The sequence below is a fragment of the Danio rerio genome, chromosome 13 (genome assembly GCF_052040795.2).
Source record: "Danio rerio strain M-AB ecotype USA chromosome 13, GRCz13ab, whole genome shotgun sequence".
NCBI classification, from domain to species: domain Eukaryota; kingdom Metazoa; phylum Chordata; class Actinopteri; order Cypriniformes; family Danionidae; genus Danio; species Danio rerio.
Window position 1 is genome coordinate 4,000,483 of NC_141033.1, and position 20,601 is coordinate 4,021,083.

Here is a 20,601-nt window from a genome sequence, read left to right on the forward strand (position 1 = left end):
CATATTTACATTTGTTTTAATCATTAAACAGTAATCATCAATTAATCTGGTAGTGTTTCTTTGGCTTAATCATTTAATCATCATTAAAATAGAGCCCAGAGTTATCTAGGGCACAGAGTTATTATTTTAACATGAACATGAACATGCGTTGCGGGATGTGATCAAAAAAGTCTGTAAGTTTACAGTAACAGGCATGTGATCAGCCGAGGACAAAAAAGAAGGAAGACGTTTATCACTTTTACTTTCCTTTGGCGCAGTCCCTGCTGTTTAATTTATTTATTTTTTTCCCCCAACTTTATTTATAGAATTGTTTTTTTAAATTTACAAATATCACACATTTTAGAAGATTATTGTACATTTTGACATAGAGAGAGAGAAGTAAACAAGGATCTAAATGATTATGACAATTATTAACCCCCAGATATATTTACATTAAAAATAAAAAGTAAATAAAAATTAAACAACAACAACAGAAGAAATAAAATAAAATAAAATGCCAACCAACCATAACAATTGTTTATACACCAAACTAAAAGCCTGGTCTTGATGTCACATGAGATGTCACACAGCAGAGAAAAATGTCAAAATTAACTATCATCCAGTATGCAGGGAGTATACATTTCCATATATCCAAGGAGAGAGCCCCAGATTTTATAAAAGTTTTTAGAAGAACCCTTCAAACAGTGTCTGATTTGTTCCATTTTTATGAAGAGAAAAATGTCATTAATCCACATGGAGTGAGTAGGTTGAGCAGCTGACTTCCAATGTAGTAAAATACGTTGTCTGGCCAGGAGGGACACAAAAGCCACAAAATCTGCTTTGTATCGTGAACAGTGAACTGACAAAGGAAGTGTACCAAACAGTCCTGTTGTAGATACAGGTTTCTGCTGTTTAATTTTTTATAATAATTGAAACTATATTTTTATAAATTTGTAAAATCATCTAAACTTATGAAGCTTTCAGGTATTACATTTTAGGTGCTGCTGAGGTCATTGTTTTCTGTTGATCAGCTGCAAGAAATAGAAGCTGTTTATAATATATCAATTTCAGGTGTTGGTTAAAACAAAAACTCCTTTTAATATGAAAAATATTCCTTTTATCATGTGCTGTTGCTTTTATTTAGAACACGACTTGAATTGAACCTTAAATTTAGGCTCTAGTCAGCCTTTATCCTATTGGTGTCATCAATCTGGCAACCTATGCTTGCGTGTGTTTTGAATTAGAAGTGCAATACCTAGTTCAACCACTGGGTGTCAAACTTACATACTGCACATTTAACTATTTATTGAAACAGGTAGTTTAAACTAAAATTAAACTTTAATGTAGTTTTAATACCGATGTATAAATAACAGACACTATTTAAACTGCATGCTCATAATTCTGAAACATAATAAATATTTGAAATAGCAAAATGGTACTGATCAGGATGGCATACAGTTAGTGTAAAACATCACATCAGCAGCTGGTTTATGCATTCATAAACTTTCTCTATAAACTCCACATGAACCCCTGCTATTTTGTCTGCCATGAGACACACATCACAAGTTAAATGAATATTAATAACATAGCAGTTGTCATATTCACACACACACGGCCTTTTCGGATATCACTACTCGAAGCAATCCTTCTTCCTTTGGCTAATTAACAGAGAGGCTTCTCATTAGCGCTGTATCCGACAGGCGTCCTCCCTCACACCGCACACGGCTGAATGATGAACTCCAGTTCTGAGAAACATGAATGGCATTACAGTTCTTTTAGAGCAGAGGTTTGGACATGGGTCCCACATTAGACCTGTGACGATAAACTGTTTATCATGAGAAATCAGTTCTGTCTTTATCTCTATTTGAATCTTTGACAACAGATGGCGCTGTATGCTTTACAAACAGATGTACTAGCACAGCTAGCATGCACTTGCTTACAACTAACAAATTAATATCATGACCATATCATAAAAGCAAATTTAAATGATTCAGCCAACACAAGCGCTCTTCCTCAGAAGCATTTGAGTTAATGGTTAAAAAAAAACAGCCTTCAACGCCATCTGCTGATAAAACTAGCCTAGAGCACCATCTGCTGTTAAAAACTAGCCTAGAGCGCCGTCTGCTGTTAAAAACTAGCCTAGAGCGCCGTCTGCTCTTAAAAACCAGCCTAGAGCGACATCTGATGTTAAAAACTAGCTTGGAGCCCTATCTGCTGTTAAAAACAAGCCTAGAGCACCATCTGCTGTTAAAAACCAGCATAGAGCACCATCTGTTGTTAAAAAACAGCCTAGAGCACCATCTGCTGTTAAAAACTAGCCTTGAGCGCCATCTGCTGTTGAAAACCAGCCTAGAGCGACATCTGCTGTTAAAAACAAGCCTAGAGCACCATCTGCTGTTAAAAACCAGCATAGAGCACCATCTGTTGTTAAAAAACAGCCTAGAGCACCATCTGCTGTTAAAAACTAGCCTTGAGCGCCATCTGCTGTTGAAAACCAGCCTAGAGCGACATCTGCTGTTAAAAACCAGCCTAGAGCACCGTCTGCTGTTAAAAACCAGCCTAGAGCACCGTCTGCTGTTAAAAACCAGCCTAGAGCACCGTCTGCTGTAAAAAACCAGCCTAGAGCGCCGTCCGCTGTTAAAAACTAGCCTAAAGCGCCGTCTGCTGTTAAACACTAGCCTAGAGCACCATCTGCTGTTAAACACTAGCCTAGAGCACCATCTGCTGTTAAAAACTGGCCTAAAGCACCATCTGCTCTTAAAAACTAGCCTAGAGCATCATCTGCTGTTAAAAACTAGCCTAGAGCATCATCTGCTGTTAAAACTATCCTAGAGCACCGTCTGCTGTTAAAAACTAGCCTAGAATGCCATCCGATGTTAAAAACTAACCTATAACATTTTCAGCTGTTAAAAGCAAGGCTAGAAAAGTGTCTGGTGTTAAAAACAAGCCTAGAGCGCCTTCTGCAGTACAAATAATTAGCCCAGAGCACCATCTACTATTAAAAACTAGCCTAGAGCGCCATCTGCTGTTAGAAACCAGCCTAGAGCACCGTCTGCTGTTAAAAACTAGCCTAGAGCACCGTCCGCTGTTAAACACTAGCCTAGAGCACCATCTGCTGTTAAAAACTAGCCTGGAGCACAGTCTGCTGTTAGAAACTAGACTAGAGTGCAGTCTGCTGTTAAAATCTAGCCTAGAGTGCAGTCTGCTGTTAAAAACTTGCCTAGAGTGCCATTTGCTGTTAAAAACAAGCTTAGAGCCCTATCTGCTGTTAAAAACCAGCCTAGAGCGCCATCTGCTCTTAAAAACTAGCCTAGAGTGCCGTCTGCTGTTAAAAAAACAAGCTTAGAGCACCGTCTGCTGTTAAAAACTAGCCTAGAGCACCATCTGCAGTTAGAAACTAGACTACAGTGCAGTCTGCTGTTAAAAACTAGCCTAGAGCGCCATCTGCTGTTAAAAACTTGCCTAGAGTGCCATTTGCTGTTAAAAACAAGCTTAGAGCCCTATCTGCTGTTAAAAACCAGCCTAGAGCGCCATCTGCTCTTAAAAACTAGCCTAGAGTGCCGTCTGCTGTTAAAAAAACTAGCCTAGAGCACCGTCGGCTGTTAAAAACTAGCTTAGAGCACCGTCTGCTGTTAAAAACTAGCCTAGAGCGCCGTCTGCTGTTAAAAACTAGCCTAGAGCGCCGTCTGCTTTTAAAAAACTAGCCTAGAGCACCGTCAGCTGTTAAAAGCTAGCCTAGAGCGCCGTCTGCTGTTAAAAACTAGCTTAGAGCACCGTCTGCTGTTAAAAACTAGCCTAGAGCACCATCTGCTGTTAAAAACTAGTCTAGAGCACCGTCTGCTGTTAAAAACTAGCCTAGAGCACTGTCTGCTGTTAAAAACTAGCTTAGAGCGCCGTCTGCTTTTAAAAGTGCCCTAGAGTGCCTTCTGCAGTTAAAAACTAGCCTAGAATGTCATTTGCTGTCAGAAACTAGCCTAGTGCACAGTCTGCTGTTAAAAACTAGCTATATTTTTTATAAATGAGATAACCTGTCTGGAATGGCTTAAGGAAAACAGCTTTCACACACATCTTACAGTTGTGACACAATCCATGACCCACTCAAAACGCTTCTGCGACCCACTTTTGCGTCGTGACCCAACCCTTGAGAAACACTGTGATAGAGAATCAATGCAGACCGTGTCAGGGCACTAGTAAAGAAAGAGTTTGGTTATATATTAGACAATGTAAGGTCGGCTTTAATGACACCTGGTACGTGTTCAAGGTAATACAGATTTAGAAAAGATTAGATTAAAGATGCTGCACCACAGTAGAGAACAGAAAAGAGTTCAGATAATGTTATCAAATGTTACAACACTGCGGTTACAACATGGAATTCAAGCAATGTGCACTTTATCTTCCATAAACAGGGATGTAACATTAAAATGGTCAAACAAAAGTCATTTAATTTTCTTTAACAAAGTCAGCCTGTTTAATTTCATTTTATAATGCATAACTTTATCTGTAAACTAATTTGATTAGTTTTCTTTGCTTTAATTCTCAATTTATTCTCTATTTCCACCTGGGGATACTCTTCCCAAGGCCCTCAGACTATACAGCGCTACTGATTCGATCCAAGACCAGCGACGAGATGATCCCAAGGTTTCCATTATCCTGGACCAGGCCGTATCCTGAGCAGCTGCTGTTGTGGTCATGGAGAAGTGGAGAGCATGAGACTGATTCCTGTGACGCTCCAGGGACAGACGAGTCTTCGCTGAGGTCCAGCTTCCTGCCTCCGGCGCCTTGACTGCAGCTCTCCACAAGACGTTTGGCCATTGGAGAAATGGTCGTGCCCTACTGAGCCTGGTTTCTCTCTAGGTTTTTTAATTCTTCACTTTCGCCAATTGATGAAGTTTTTTCCTCGCCGCTGTGGCCACTGGCTTGCATGGTTCGGGATCTGTAGAGCTGCGCATCGATGGATTTGCTCTTCAGTGTTTGGACTCTCAGTAGTGACCATTAAACCTCACTGAACTGAGCTAAACTGAACTTAAACTCTGAAAACTGAACTACACTGTTTCAATTCACTATGATCTTCTATGTGAAGCTGCTTTGACACAATCTACATTGTTAAAGCGCTGTAGAAATAAAGGTGAATTCTATTGAAAAAACATATTTATTTCTTTGGTTGTTACCAATATCTGGTGAAAAGTCAACAGCACCTTTAGGAATGTATTTTCTGAGAAAATTGGTGACGTGTCCAATATTTACTTCCCCCGCTGTAATCTAGACAGATATTCCATGCTAATTTACTATTTTTGCAGTCTCGTTTTATTAAAAGTTTATTTTAAATAAGCAACAAACTAGCTCTTTATACATTACATATTCTTTCCATAACTCATGACCTTGGCGCATTGTCTTACCCTTCCAATGAAACCGCAATAATAAAACATTCATTCATTTTTTAATTTTTTTTTGGCTTAGTCCCTTTATTAATCCGGGGTCGGCATCGCGGAATGAACCGCCAACTTATCCAGCACGTTTTTACACAGCGGATGCCCTTCCAGCTGCAACCCATCACTGGGAAACATCCCCACACACTCATTCACACTCATGCACTACGGACAATTTAGCCTACCCAAATCATCTGTACCGCATGTCTTTGGACTGTGGGGAAAACCGAAGCACCTGAAGGAAACCCACGCGAACACGGGGAGAACATGCAAACTCCACACAGAAACGCAAACTGACCCAGCCGAGGCTCAAACCAGCGACCAGCACTACCTACTGCGTCACAGCGTCGCCAATAATAAAACATTCTGAATGCAATTACACATTAATCAAGGAGACGACTGGAGATGTTTTCAACTGTCAGTAAGTATTTCTGGTGGAAACATGCACTCGCTGACCTGAAAGCATGCAATATTAAAGAACTGTTATAAAGGTTGCTGTTTTTTTTCCAACAGTACTCATTGTCTGCTATGGATGAGAATGCTTCGCCACAAGATATGGCCGAGAATAACAAACTGAAGGCCTGTGGCAGTTAGCCATCCATGACAGTCAGCTGCTGCTCTGATACTGAGGGCCATTCACCTCCACTTCCCTCAAACACTACACATTTATCTGCTCCTACAAGAGACTGGAGGGGGGGGCGCTCTCATGTGTCATCATGACTTCCAATGTCTTTTTATTTATTTATAAATGATCGTGTCCTTAAAGCAAGTTTGTGTCATTCTAAAGAAAAATGTTGTGAACAGCAGTAATTTCCCTGACTCTTTCTTTTTGCAGACATTGGAAAGCAGAACGTATCGAAAAGTAGCGGGTAGCGGTACTGCAATAACAGTACATGTATAAGCCACAGAGGTGCAATACGTTTTATTTTTTTGTTCGTTTTTTTTTTTTTTTTCAAATTTAAACCAAAAACTTTGAATCCAAGATGAACCTATCTGAAAAAAATACTCATAATGATGGGAGTTGAGACAAGAGTGGAAAATGACAACAGTCAATAAGACTACTTCTATAGCACATTTCATACACAGTGGCAATTCAAAGTGCTTTACATAAACAGGAATAAAAGAGAAAAGTATAAATAAAATAAAAACAAATACTATAAATCAGTGTAGAGACAGTTTTTCCATATTCCAAAACACCGCTGTATCATATTTTCTCATTTTACTCGGGACTTCCCCAATCGAAAAGTTAAGCTTTACAGTTTTAGGGCGTACTCACACTATGTACAGTTGCCTTGAACCGGGCCAAAGCACGCTTGTCCCCCCTCCCGTCTCCCCAGACGGCCCGCACTCACATTACATTCGGGCCTGGGCATCCTTACGTCATTGATGATGCGCTGTTCAGTGAGCGCTCTCGCTCAGCACAGTAGAGATTTCTTTAGTAATATCGTTTTAGTTGTTTGATATGCAGTGACATGCAGTCAAATATTTAACTGAACAGATCAGCCACTTTTGACGCTCATTAACGATCATAAAGACCTCGTGCTGCAGGAATTCAGAGGTTTGCTTAAGGTGCAGCTGTCGTGCAGTGAGGGGTTTTACATTGAACAGTAAGAATGATTAATAAATCCATATCAATTAGTCCCTTAAAAGTCACGTCTCGTCTTCGGTTTCAGGCTCAGGCGCATTTTGAAGTGCACCAAGTGAACCACGCTCTGGCACACCTCTTCCAACCGGGCCAGGGCCGGCCAGGTTAACCATGCCCGAGCCCGATTCAGAGCACTCACACTTCTCAAACGATCCGGGAAACGGGCCTGGGCATAGTTCGGATAGCATAATGTGAGTACGCCTTTAATAACGCCTTTAACCTCCCCCCCTCCCCTTAACAGATTATCTGTGGCGATTCACGTCTCAGATCTCACTTATTGTAATTACGCTGCTATTCCACAGAGACAGATCTACCAATATGGTGATGGCCCAGGTTAAATCTTTTAGCTGCCCAATCAGTTACATTTTTTCCATTTTCCAAAACATGGGGGCATCATATTTTCTCACTTTAAGCCTGATTTATACTTCTGCGTCAAGTGACCGGCGTAACCCACGGCGCAGGCAACGCGCGTGGCTGTGCATTTATACTTCTGCCCGCTGTCTCTGTCGGTCTGCATTAACACTTCCGAAACGCTAGTGGGCAGTGAGGTGTAAATGTTCCTCTGTATCGAGTTTCTTCGCTGCTTTTTTGCTTTTCCTGAACACTTCCGGGATGTACAAGTGGCTCAAACTCGCTCATTTTGAGGCAGGAACCGGCGGACGTGCAACAACTTTAACTATGAGGTAAACACAAAACAAAACTTTCCATCCGGAGCTCCTTCACGGGACTCCACACTTGTAAACAATCGCTCGCGCCATTCGCGCGGCTCTCGGTCCCGCCCAGACTCGTCAGCGCTACCAAGCCGACCAATCACAGAGCTTACGCTACGCGTCGTTGCGACGTGTAGTTACATTTTTTGAGAGGTGCATGTCAGTGACGGCGATGGCCACGGCGAAGGGCTATGCGTCAGTGCCGAAGCATACACCGACATTTGACGCAGAAGTATAAATCAGCCTTTACTCTTGGATTTCCCCATTCTGGTGATCACCACCCGTCTGTGGACTTTTTCGGTACCTATAAATCTATTGGACATCTTGGACAGATTAGATTTTTCACCTAGAACCGAAAAGTTAAGCTTTACTGCTCTAATTACGTGCCCCCAATTTCAACTTCTTTCTAGAAGTTAATTGCACGGCCATCGATTTTAAACCCCTCCCAAGAGTGAATCGCTTTAGCTAGCCAAACGTAATAAAAGGTCTTGATCTCAGCCAGATGCCAGGTACTAAATCAGGTTTTACTTACCATGCGTAGTCCACGTATAGGGCGGATTGGTACATAAAGAGACCAAATCTGATAACCAAGATGTAATCGCAAAAAAGGCATTACTTGGACAAGATTTTAAGAAGCTACGAGTAGGCTTATAGCCTTTGACTTTTGTGCAATATGTTGCTATGAAACAACTTGCCATGATTCAATGTTCTATGCGCTGAAGACTTATGGTATACTTTTGCACTACAAAGATTTGTTATGATTACATTCTATAACATGGAGTGATCAGTTTGTTGACTGCATTTAATTAAACCTAAAATTAGCCAATGCTAATGTTGAATTAACGACATGAATAGTATTGACAGTGCGTTTGTTTTGCAATAAAATTAGTAATTGGAAATGCATTGTTTTTGCAACACGTTATGAGCTGTCAAACAGCATTTGAACATTTCTTTCTTGCCAATAAATTGCATATTGTGGCAAAGATTTGCCTCTTGTGTTTTACTGATGACATTATTCGTGAAGAGTCGATTGTCGACTAGACTTCAATAACATAAAGGTCGATTTTGAAAAAAATCTAAATTCGTTCAGCTCCAATGTAAAAGGAAGGAACGAACCTTTAAAATACAGATAACTGCATTACAGGACTACAAGTTTTATATATCAGCCATAGTGGTGCTTTCAAAAACAGACCCCAAACCTTTAAACAGCAGTGCATACTTTCCACTATCAGGCTTTAACAACAGAATATTTGTCAATTAGATCAGCCAAACAAAAAGCCCAAGTCTGCCAATTGTTGTTGGCAGGATAACCCCACAAAACATGAGTCAAGGATTCAGCTCCGTCCTCTCTCTCATTGTGCAAACAACAGGAAACACGGACCGCAGATCAACTGATTGAGGGGTTGTTATCATGCCAGCAGATATGAGGATTCAGTTTGGTTTGTGAGGCGTGTGTTTTGCGCAAACATCTTGATATCCAATGGCTATACCACTCTGCACTCCTTGCTGAAAAATCAAGCTTGATCCAGCCTAGGATGGTTGGCTGGTTTTAGCCGGTCGACCAGCCTGGTTTTAGATGGGTTTGGCCACTTCCAGGCTGGTTTCCAGCCATGTCCAGCCTGGTCTTAGCTGGTCAGGCTGGGAGATAACAAGCTAAAACCAGCTTGACCAGCATAGCCAAAACCAGCTATGTCCAGCTTAAACCAGGCTGGTCAAGCTGGTCATTTTCCAGCCTGACCAGCTAAGACCAGGCTGGAAATAGCTGGAAACCAGCCTGGAAATGGCCAAAACCCCTCTAAAACCAGGCTGGTCAACCAGCTAAAACCAGCCAACCAGCTTGGGCTGGTTTAAGCTGGATTTTTCAGCAGGGCTACAGACTGAGTGAGGTGTGGAAAAAGAAATATATTGGTCTGCCTTGCAGTCCACTTTTAAGGGTATTAAAAGCAACGATGCCTCAAAAATGTCTCCTGGAATGCATTTTCTATGCTAATGTTTTGGGAAAATACGGCTGTAACTAAAAAATTGTGGAAAAAGTGAAGCCCTATTAATACTTTCAGGATACACTGTGTTCATCATCAATGCCCAATCATCACCTATTTAATCCTTTTTTTAATTATCTCAGTAACTTGAGTACCTTTAACTCAATTTAGAGAGGGACAAAATACTATCTGAACTGAGTAAATTTTACTCAGATGATTTTGCTGTGTACAAAGCGCAGCACTCTATTCTTAGAAAGTCCCTTTAAGGCAAGTCAATTCACTCGGCAGCCATCTTTGTAAAGCCTCTCGGGCACTCTGTCTGAATGAAGAAACATCAAATTCTCCAAAACTGTTTGTCAAACTTACGATTACATTACATATTTGGATGTGATGTGTGTGTTCATTTCATGTTTGGTGTAAACCCAAAATTATGCAAGGCCTCGAATCTTTAGGGTTTAAAAAGTATGTTGTCGTAGAACACACAAGTTTGCATCTGCTCTGCCAACCCAGAGAGAGAGAGAGAGAGAGAGAGAGAAAAAGAGAACAAAAACTAGTATCCAAGATGCAAATGCCACTCTAGTTCAGAAGACACTGTCAATCAGTATTGTTTTCTTTGGCCATGCATATATATCATCAGTTGTATCCAAAGACTGAGTGAGTCACAGCACAATGAATCATTTTCCTATTCTGTGCTTAATCTCATAATAGAAAACAGTCCCAAATGTGTTCATCCTTAAATCCACTAAAAATATTAAAGGTGCTGTAGGTGATTGTCTTCAGAAATGTTTTTGTTGTGCTGGTTGAAAGTCTCTTCACAATCCAATAGTAATGATTAAAGTAAATGTTACAGTTGAAGAATTATTAGCCCCCCTTTTCATTTTTTTCTTTTTAATATTTCCCAAATGATGTTTAACAGAGCAAGGAAAATTTCAAAGTGTGTCTGATAATATTTTTTATTCTGGAGAAAGTCTGATTTGTTTTATTTCGGCTAGAATAAAAGCAGTTTTTAATTTTCTAAAAACCATTTTAAGGTCAATATTATTAACCCCTATTTTTCCTCGATAATTTACAGAACAAACCATCAGTTTACAATAACTTGCCTAATTACTAGGGTTGGGTATCGTTTGGGTTTTTACCAGTGCTAAATCGATACTTTTAAAACGGTACCGGTGCCAAAATGGTGCCTGAACCGATACCTTTTTGCCACAATATATATATATATATATATATATATATATATATATATATATATATATATATATATATATATATATATATGTATATATTTATTTATTTTTTCATTATAATTGAACAATATAAATATATATTTATAATAAGTTTAAGGTTAATGTTAATGGCAGAAATATAAACAGTCATGAGTCGTGCCTGGGCGCCGCGGACAGCCGCTGACTTGCGAATTCATGGCGCTGAGCAGCACTTCTGGTGGGCGACCTGCTATACGTTCTTGTTGCGGCACCGAAATTAGGCACCGAAATTCATATGCTGATTTGATCCGGTGCATACCGGTTCCAAAGGTATTGGTACCATAATGGCACCGGGTTTCGGTACCCAACCCTACTAAATACCCCAACCTGCTTAGTTAACCTAATTAACCTAGTTAAGCCTTTACATGTCACTTTAAGCTGTATAGAAGTGTCTTGAAAAATATCTGGTCAAATATTATTTACTGGACAACAGGACAAAACTACTAATTTAGTATTTTTATTATTATTATCATTATTATTATTATTGGGCGAGGCAGTGGCGCAGTAGAAGGTCGCTTGTTCGAACCTCGGCTCAGTTGGCGTTTCTGTGTGGAGTTTGCATGTTCTCCCTGCCTTCGCGTGGGTTTCCTCCGGGTGCTCCGGTTTCCCCCACAGTCCAAAGACATGCGGTACAGGTGAATTAGGTAGGCTAAATTGTCCGTAGTGTATGAATGTGTGTGTGGATGTTTCCCAGATATGGGTTCATTCCGCTGTGGCGACCCCGGATTAATAAGGGGACTAAGCCGACAAGAAAATGAATTAATGAATATTATTATTATTATTATTATTAACAGCTCAGGGATGTTTAAAGACAAGATGTTTGTGTGCTTTATAAAAATGTTAGTTCTGTTTTTAAATTGAGGGTAGGAAATGAATGCTTTACTTTTTTTAAACTGATTCATCCATTAATAAAAAAATAATTGTCAGATTAATCGATTATTAAAATTAATCGTTAGTTGCAGCCCTAGTTTCAAGATCCATTAAGGTAACTACTTTCCTTTAAATCAAGAGAGATTTAAAAGACATTCTACACTACAGTCCAACTACAGGCCACTACAGGGTAACGCACGCACACGCACATTTTCAGGCTTGACCTTGCCAAACAATCAACATGAAGATCTTACAGCAACAGGAGATGTGTGATCCATGTGTGACCTTCAAACAATCCACATCCGGACAGTGAGGAGTGATTCAGTGTGTCTGTCACGGCTATTCTGAGGCCACAGCATTGAGTGAGAGACACAACGGTTAAAAAGAAACACATCCACAGAGGCTCCAGTACTTCATTATTAACAAGCACCTGAGCCGGGCCCAGTTCTACTGGCCCGTGCTCACTTTTGTTCAGGCCTCTGGTGAATAATTTAACACACAGTAAAGTTCATATATCTATGAATCTGAAAAAAGGCCATATATTTTCCAGGATCTTGAACAGCGGTGAATATTACAGCTCTGCTTATTAGAGTAAGTCCCTGATCCACTTGTCGAGTCGGAATAGCTCATGTTGAACTCTCTCAAACTTTATGGAGAAAAAAGATTTTGGAAAATGCAGACATTTCCGCCTTTTTCTGTCATTTTATTGTAGGGAAAACGTTAATATCCACTCTATTATGTCAATACTAGGGTTGCATGGAAAATAAAAACAAAATTGATATTGATGACTAGGGGTGTAATGGATCACAAATCTCATAGTTCAGATCACATTATGGTTTTTGAGTCACGGACCATTTTTTTGGATCTGCCATAAAGTGGAGGAGACAACTGTGATCTGCATTCCATTTGTTACAAAAACAGTACAGCAAGACACTCTTGGTTTTAAAGGGGTGGTCTAGAGTGTATTTTTAGGCTTGGTTGTGTTTATGGGGTGTGCTCATGCTTCATTTGTAAAAAAAAAAAATAAATAAATAAAAAATCACGTTTTTTTTTTAGATTTTTTATTTTTATTATGTATAGCTACTTAGCTAACATGAAAACGACTGTCATATTTCCTAGTTCCTCTGAAAGCCTGCCCTCAAGGGGCTCTGATTGGTCAGCTAACAAATTATCCTGTGATTCGAATATTGGCTCCACAACACAACCTTACTCGCACATGCTTTGCCTCTGTTGTGTAAATATTGTCAGTCAGAGTTGCTGTTAGTCGTATCAGTTTAAGCCTGAATCAGACAGAAAATAAAGAGCACACAGCTGAATCTCGGATCTGCTCTCTGACAAGTTTCTTTCATGAAACGCTGAAACTGTCTAAGCTATGTGTAGACGTTTCAAAACGTTTTTAAACATGTCTCTACAGTGACCCTTAGTGGTCATTTTAAGGTATTGCGTTGAAACAATTGGCGGGAAACTCTGGAAGGCATCGAGACATTCAATTATTAGTGGTGAGCAAAGCGAAGCTTCTTGAAACGCTGAAACCGTCTAAGCCACGTGTCTACATTTCACAACCTGTAACTACAGTGACCCTCAGTGGTCTTTTTTTGGTATTGCTCTGAAACAACTGGCGGGAAACTCTGGAAGGCATTGAGACATGCCATTATTAGTGGCGAGTAAAGCAAAGCTTTGTAAAACGCTAAAACCGTCTAAGCTATGTGTAGACGTTTCAAAACGTTTTTAAACATGTCTCTACAGTGACCATTAGTGGTCATTTTTAGGTATTGCTTTGAAACAATTGGCAGGAAACTCTGGAAGGCATTGAGACGTGCCATTATTAGTGGTGAGCAAAGCGAAGCTTCGTGAAACGCTGAAATCGAAGCTATGTGTCTACATTTCAAAACCTATATCTACAGTGACCCTTAGTGGTAATTTTTGGTATTGTTCTGAAACATCTGGCGAGAAACTCTGGATGGCATTGAGACATGCCATTATTAGTGGTGAGCAAAACAAAGCTTCGTAAAACGCTAAAACCGTAGAAGCTATGAGTTCAACGATTCAAAAAAACCTGCCTTTAAAGAGACAGTTATTGGTCATTTTTAGGTATTGCTCTAAAACGACTTCAACAAAGGTACAGTTATGTGAATTAAGGAATTATACCTAACATATAATGAAGAAACCACATGATTTACTGGAGCGATTTGTGTTCCTGACAATATATAGACATATTGCGTTCTATATATTGCGCATCTATAGTCATTTATATTTAATTTTTTTATTGCTCTGTTCTTTATTGCGGTCTGTCATCAAAATGAATGAATAAATATTTGTAAATGAATACGAGTTGTTATAGTCAAACAAATTAACATAATTATAAGAGATCAAATCACAAGTTCAGAATTTTTATACAAGTCAGGATTCGAACTCGGGACACCAATTCTCACGCATGGTCTACTAGGCTTAGCGGTAGTTGTTTTCGACCCTGTCAAATCTAAAAACGTAGATTTGCTAGGTCTCGAAATGCTTGTTAAATGATTGAGGTCCAGTAAACGAAATTAAAATCACACCTGCTCTACAAGCAATAACGAACATTACAGGAAATACAATTACATTACAAGATAACAATTAAACGATTGCATGATAAAGCAACATAAATAATAAAGTAATAAATGTTGCACTCACAATTTAGCGAAAGCTGTGATTGTCATGCACATCTTTTCAGGGAAGCACATCGATAGATTTTAATGCTCCTATTAGCAGAACAAACGGCTCTGTAACCAGTAGTAAATCTCCTGCAGCTGCTTTCAGATTGAGCAGCGTTTACTACGCACAATTCACTGACAAGCTACGCAAAAGAAATAACAATAAAAATTCGATATCAGTGCATTTAATTAAAATTGTAATACTTTAAGACCCCCCGGACAGCCTATTTTTAATACAAACAGTCAGCTATATGAACTGCACTTTCAACTTTACCAACTTAAAGAAACAAAAAACAGGCTTTTTGAATGTATCAAACAAACTCCAGTAGACATGTTTGGACAGTTTCAACAGGAGCATTCAGAACAAACACACTGAAGCACATAATAATCTACAAGCTAAAACGAGCACCACAAGACACACAGTTACACGAAGAGCATCAAAACCCAGTATGGTATGGCGTGGTCGCTCACCTGGCGTGTGATGCCGTCTTCTCCAGACTCATCGCCCCAATGGGTCCCTCCGGAAACTCAATCTAGCGCACGTCTCGTTCCTCGTCCTCCCGCTCCGCATGTGCACCTCAGGGCTATCGATGACCTGAAACAAAAGCAGGTGGATGGAAAAACACAAGCGTCACTGGCTGCCAATCATCCGGGCCTGGGATTAAGTGTCAGCAAAGACTCGGCAGGGCCCGAGGGACAGTCGGAGTGTGTCTCAAATGAACGTCTGCCTCAGTGTTTTGCATTCACACTCAGTAATTCGCTCAGTAAAGCGTCGACCCCTTCGGTCCCCGTGGGCCTGGGCATGGGCATAAAGCGGTTAGATGCTAATTAAGGTGTGCTCAGGAGAAAGCGGGCTTGATTAATGGATGTGAAGGACAGCGCTGCGGATAGGCTGATATTCCCTGGACGCTGCACACCAAACAAACTGCCTGGCCCATGACGAGCTTCTGTGAGGTTTTGGAGGGGGAGAAAAATGGCAAGAACAAGCAGAGAGTCCGAGATGACGTGTTTGTGTATGTGTGTGATGGTGATGGTGAATCGAGAGCAAGTGTTTTCTTTGCCAGCCGGTTCTTGTCTAAGCAGATCCACTCTGAAGATTTGCCTGCAGAGTTTGAGACCAGGGTATTTTATTCTTACTGTCTGGTACTGATGAAGAGTAAAAAGACTAAGCAATACATTTTAAAAAGTCATTAGTCAACATAACGCTCAAACAAAAGTGATAATTTCTTACTTTTAAGTATACAATGAGAAAAAAAAAAAAAAAACAAGTAGCAGTTGGAAAATAATGTATTTTTTTATTATGAATATGAATACAATATTAAATAAATTGCAATATAAAATAAAATATTATTTAAATGAAGTAATAACTTTAATAGTAATACTACTGATAATAATAATAATAATAATATTGCTATTAATAATAATAATAATAATAATAATAACAAAAGGAATAACAAAATATTTTAGCGTTCAATCAATTATTATTTGTTATTTTATACTTAATTTACAATAATAATAATAATAAAAATAAGAATAATTTCCAATAGGGCTGCATGATAAAAGAACAAAAAAACTATTAAAAAACAACACAAAATAAAACTAGAAAAAACTAATTAAAATAAAAAACCCACTGTTGTAAAAACATAGCAAATGAATAAAGGAACAAAACAAAAACCAAACAAAAAAAAAAACATTAAAAAATACATTTAAAATTAAAATAAAATAAAAAACTAAACCAAACCAAACCCAAAAACCTCAAACCAAAAATCAAACCAAACCCAAAACCAAACCAAAAAACAAACTGAACTAAAACCCAAACCAAAAACCAAACTAAACTAAAATCCAAACCAAAAACCCAAACCAAACTAAACCCAAACCAAAAACCAAACTAAACCAAATCAACCCAAACCCAAACCAAAGCAAACCAAAAACCACACCAAAAACCAAACAAAACAAAACCAAAACCAGAAGCCAAACCAAAAACTAAACTAAATCCAAACCAAACCAAACTAAACCAAACCAAACTAAAGCTAAAACCAAACTAAACTAAACCAAACCAAACTAAAGCTAAAACGAAATTATACCAAACAAAACCAAAGCAAACTAAAGCTAAAACCAAACTAAACCAAACCAAAACACCAAACACTAAAAAGAATAAATAAAAATAAAATATTCCCAGGAAATCAATGATTGGCTCTTATACTAGAAGGCGGGGCTTCATTCGTCAAATTGACTGTTAAGCTGAGGTCACACTGGACTTTTCTCCCCATAGACTTCCATTCATACGGACGTGAGTGTCAAACCGGTGGTTTCGCAGTTCACTGCGTTAGAAAGTTCAAGCTTGGTGACCTCTGACCTGCAAAATCGCATCACAGGATTGCGTGAAATCAATCAAAGATCAAAATATGACCACTCTGGACAGCAATTTAAAACATGGACCAATCGCTCGCTTTTTTTAACGGCTAATCATTTTCTTTAATCCCGCCCCTTTTCGCAGAGTGACTGCAGCATTACACCTTTCCCTATTCAAAACAAAACGTGTATTCTATAGCTTTGCTGAAATCCAAAGGGAGTAGTATTGGAACTTGACAAACTCTTAATTTCTACATGAGCTTGACACACATACTGCTAAGGGCATGGATTAGACTTGATGCTAACGATTTAGAAAAAAAGTTTAATCTTTTAAATATGCATAAAAAATGCAATAACAAACACCGAATGCCATCTAATCCACTTAACTCTGCTTAGAGCCGAGGAGCCAGCTGACCACGTCGAAGAAAATACTGCAGGAGCAATAAAAACCCCCCAGAAAATCAATTACACGGCTGTTTTAGCGAAGCACGACTGCTGTTCTGAATTCCTGTACAGCTCCTTTGGAAAACAAGATAAGAAGAAACACGACACACACACACACAGACTGTGAAGGTCTCAAAGACAACAGCCTCTTTTTCCCAGGCCCATCACTGTGATTGATGCCAGTAAACATTTGCAGTGTTCAGAGAGGTGCAATCCTTTAATCAAGAATGTAGATTTAGCACATGATTTAGCGCTGGCTGAAGAAACCCCAAGTTCGCTGTAAAAGCAGCTTAAAGCTCAAAGAGCCTTTTAGAAACTCTTCCCATACTTCACTTGAAGACCAGACGCTCATGCTCAGCAGGCCTGCACTTTGGCTAATGGCGTCTGGCTTTTGACTAGCATGAAAGCATCGGAATCAGATTAAGGCGTAAAACTTGCCATTATGTATAGCGGAGCCTTTGCGCAGCAGGACACAACATGATGGGAAATGATCTAGAATTACTGGGAAATCACACTGACGAACTAACAAGAGTTTTTTTAATAAGCTTGGTTGTGTTTATAAGATGCAAAGCAATGTGTGCTCATGTTTCACTTGAAGGAAATCATGTTATTATTTCATATATCTCTCTTTGATTATACACAGCTACTCAGCTAACATGAAAACGACTGTCATATTTCCTAGTTCCTCTGAAAGGCCCGCCCTCAAGTGACTCTGATTGGTCATCGCCATAATGTGCTGCGATTCGCGGATCGGCTCCACGTCACGCTCGTTCAAGCACGCGCGTTTTGTGTGAACAGTCAGTCAACAAGTCTGTAATGAGTGAAAATGGGACGCGGCTTCTTTAAGAGAGTGTTTGTGTGTCATTGTGTGTGTGTGTGTGTGCTTATGTGTGTGTTTATACCAGTAACATGAGAAGCGCATGTGTGCAGGACCGATGTTTATTTTTAGTTTTCTCTCATGCTCGGATTAAGTTATTTTCTGTGGTGACGCTGCTGACAGAATAAAGCACAAGATGTGGGATGAGACCTGTGTGAGCCTTGATTGAACTTTGTTTTGGTGCTACACTCCAGATACGAGAGCATTGCTGTATTTTTCACTCATATCTGGAATATGCCTGTGTAAGTAACATGAATCTTTCACTTATCTTTTGCGACTTCATTGTCTGAGATGTAAAACGCACAGAAAAGCTGCCGATAGAGAAACTGCCGTCGCACACAGAGAGAGACGCACGTGCTGTGCTGTGCTGTGCTGTGCGTGTGTGTGTGTGTGTGTGTGTGTGTGTGTGTGTGTGTGTGTGTGTGTTTACATAAGTTGGACTGATAAAAATGGACTTTTAGCTAAATCGTTAGCGGTGGCGAACATCATTTCCTGTTGTTTACATCTTTGCTACAACACACTGTTAAGCCTAGACACTGTACATGTCATAATCAGTTTTAACAGATAAAAACACTTACAGGTCGTGGCTCAGAGTTCACAGCATCTCCTTGTAGTTGCTCCATCTTTGAGGAGATTTTAGCCGAATCCAGCACTGAATTGGGAGAGATTCTGGAAGCTGTGTTTTGTCAAATCATGCTTGCTATGTATTTAATAATTCTCTGGACCCTAATTAATAGTGAACTGTAAGCACTTCTGTGTTTGGGTCGAGTCATTTGGAAGCCCAAATACAGAAACAGCTCTGTGATAACAGCAGGATGGCATTTTCTCCCTCTGCAGTAACGTTGCAATAATCCTCGATTCGATTACATTTTCGATTCTAAAGGCACTATTCGATTCGATTTTCAATTATGAATAATTAATTAATTAATGACCAATTAATTATTTGTAGCCTACCGTTTAAACTACCTGACCTGCATGGTCTTTGTTTTACCCATAAACAAATCATACAGTAAATGAATAAAGGCAAGATACACACATAATTACCACCTGTCAATCACTTTTTCTGCGGGACTCGTGAATAGGCAGTGATCTGTGTCGTTATAATGGCGTCGGTAAAAAAGACACACAACCAACAAGAACCAGTCAAAGGTATCTGAGGTGTTCGCTAAAATAACGAAGTACAAGTGAGTGAAAGATTGAAGCAGTCCTCTGACTGCCTGGACCTGCTGTCTCGAGCGCATGGCTGTGTCTGTGTGGTCGAGACAGGTAGAGAGGAAGGAGAGCAGCTCAGAAATGCTACACGCCACTGTGGATGTCAAATCGTTGTCGTTCTAAAATGCCATTTAAAAACAAAGACAGTGTAAACAGGGCCTGAGTGTGTACTTTTCGCAAGCGGATTTGCAACAGGGGCGGGCGGAGGATCGCAATGCCGGTGTTGTCTATCGGACGAACCGTACGTAATACGTACATAGCAGAGCTTGCAAAACTGTGTTTTTTTGTCGACAACACGAACGGTCAACATAACTCACTGGAAATCCAAAATGCTTACACACCGGCGACTTCATTGAAAGAGGAGAGGGTTTAAGTTCTGTCGACGGGTCTCCTGCTTCTGCAGTTTAACAAGCACTTTAACAAGCCTGTTTTTTTCCCGCTTGGCAAGCCAAGCTGACTTGACATGGGGGCGTGGCAGCATCATAAATTCTGTTTTTTGATTCGATAATCGAAATTGAACATAAATTTCGATCGATTTCGATTAATAATCGAAATCGTGACACCCCTATCTCACAGGGGGCGGAAGTATTTTTTGTAGTCCCTAAAATTCGTTCATTGTAGGCTTTGCTAAGCTAACTTTGTAAAAACCAAGGTCTCCCTTTGCATTGAACTTTGAGCATTTTACATTTAGAGATGCTGTTTATGTTCACACAGCTACATTACAAATCAGTTTAAAATATGATATCGTAGTGGACCACCCCTTTAAAGGAAGGTAATGCCATCAATTTATTTGAAACTTTTCAGCCTGCGACCCCTAAAATAACAATGCCAGTGACTCGTGACCCCTAAATTCCACGAAGGTGGTTATAAATGCAATGCAAACGTGGCGAACGCAACAATAGGCCTATAAAAACACAAGCAAATTGACAGCACAAACAAGTGCAAGTCTAACAACCATGTCACGTTTATAGTCATTTATTAGTTTCATTAATTTTCATCCGCTTTTCCCAGTGCTGGTTCGCAGGGGCAGCAGTCTTAGGAAAGAACCCTAGACACTTCCTCCAGCTCCTCCGGAGGAATCCCGAGGTGTTCCCAGGCCAGCCGAGAGACATAGTGCCTCCAGGGTTCCCGAGGCCTCCTCCCGGTAGGTCA

The 20,601-nt window shown here is 39.8% G+C and overlaps 1 protein-coding gene across 4 annotated transcripts in view; it reads right to left on the bottom strand.

Annotated features, from left to right (window-relative positions):
- tjap1 (tight junction associated protein 1 (peripheral)) overlaps window positions 1–20,601 on the bottom strand; it is a 165,572-nt gene that overhangs the window by 96,559 nt on the left and 48,412 nt on the right. For all 4 annotated transcript variants that reach the window (NM_001365539.1, XM_087278268.1, XM_087278270.1 and 1 more), the window contains 1 exon segment: window positions 15,036–15,159. The gene's annotated coding sequence lies outside the window, so the exon portion shown is untranslated.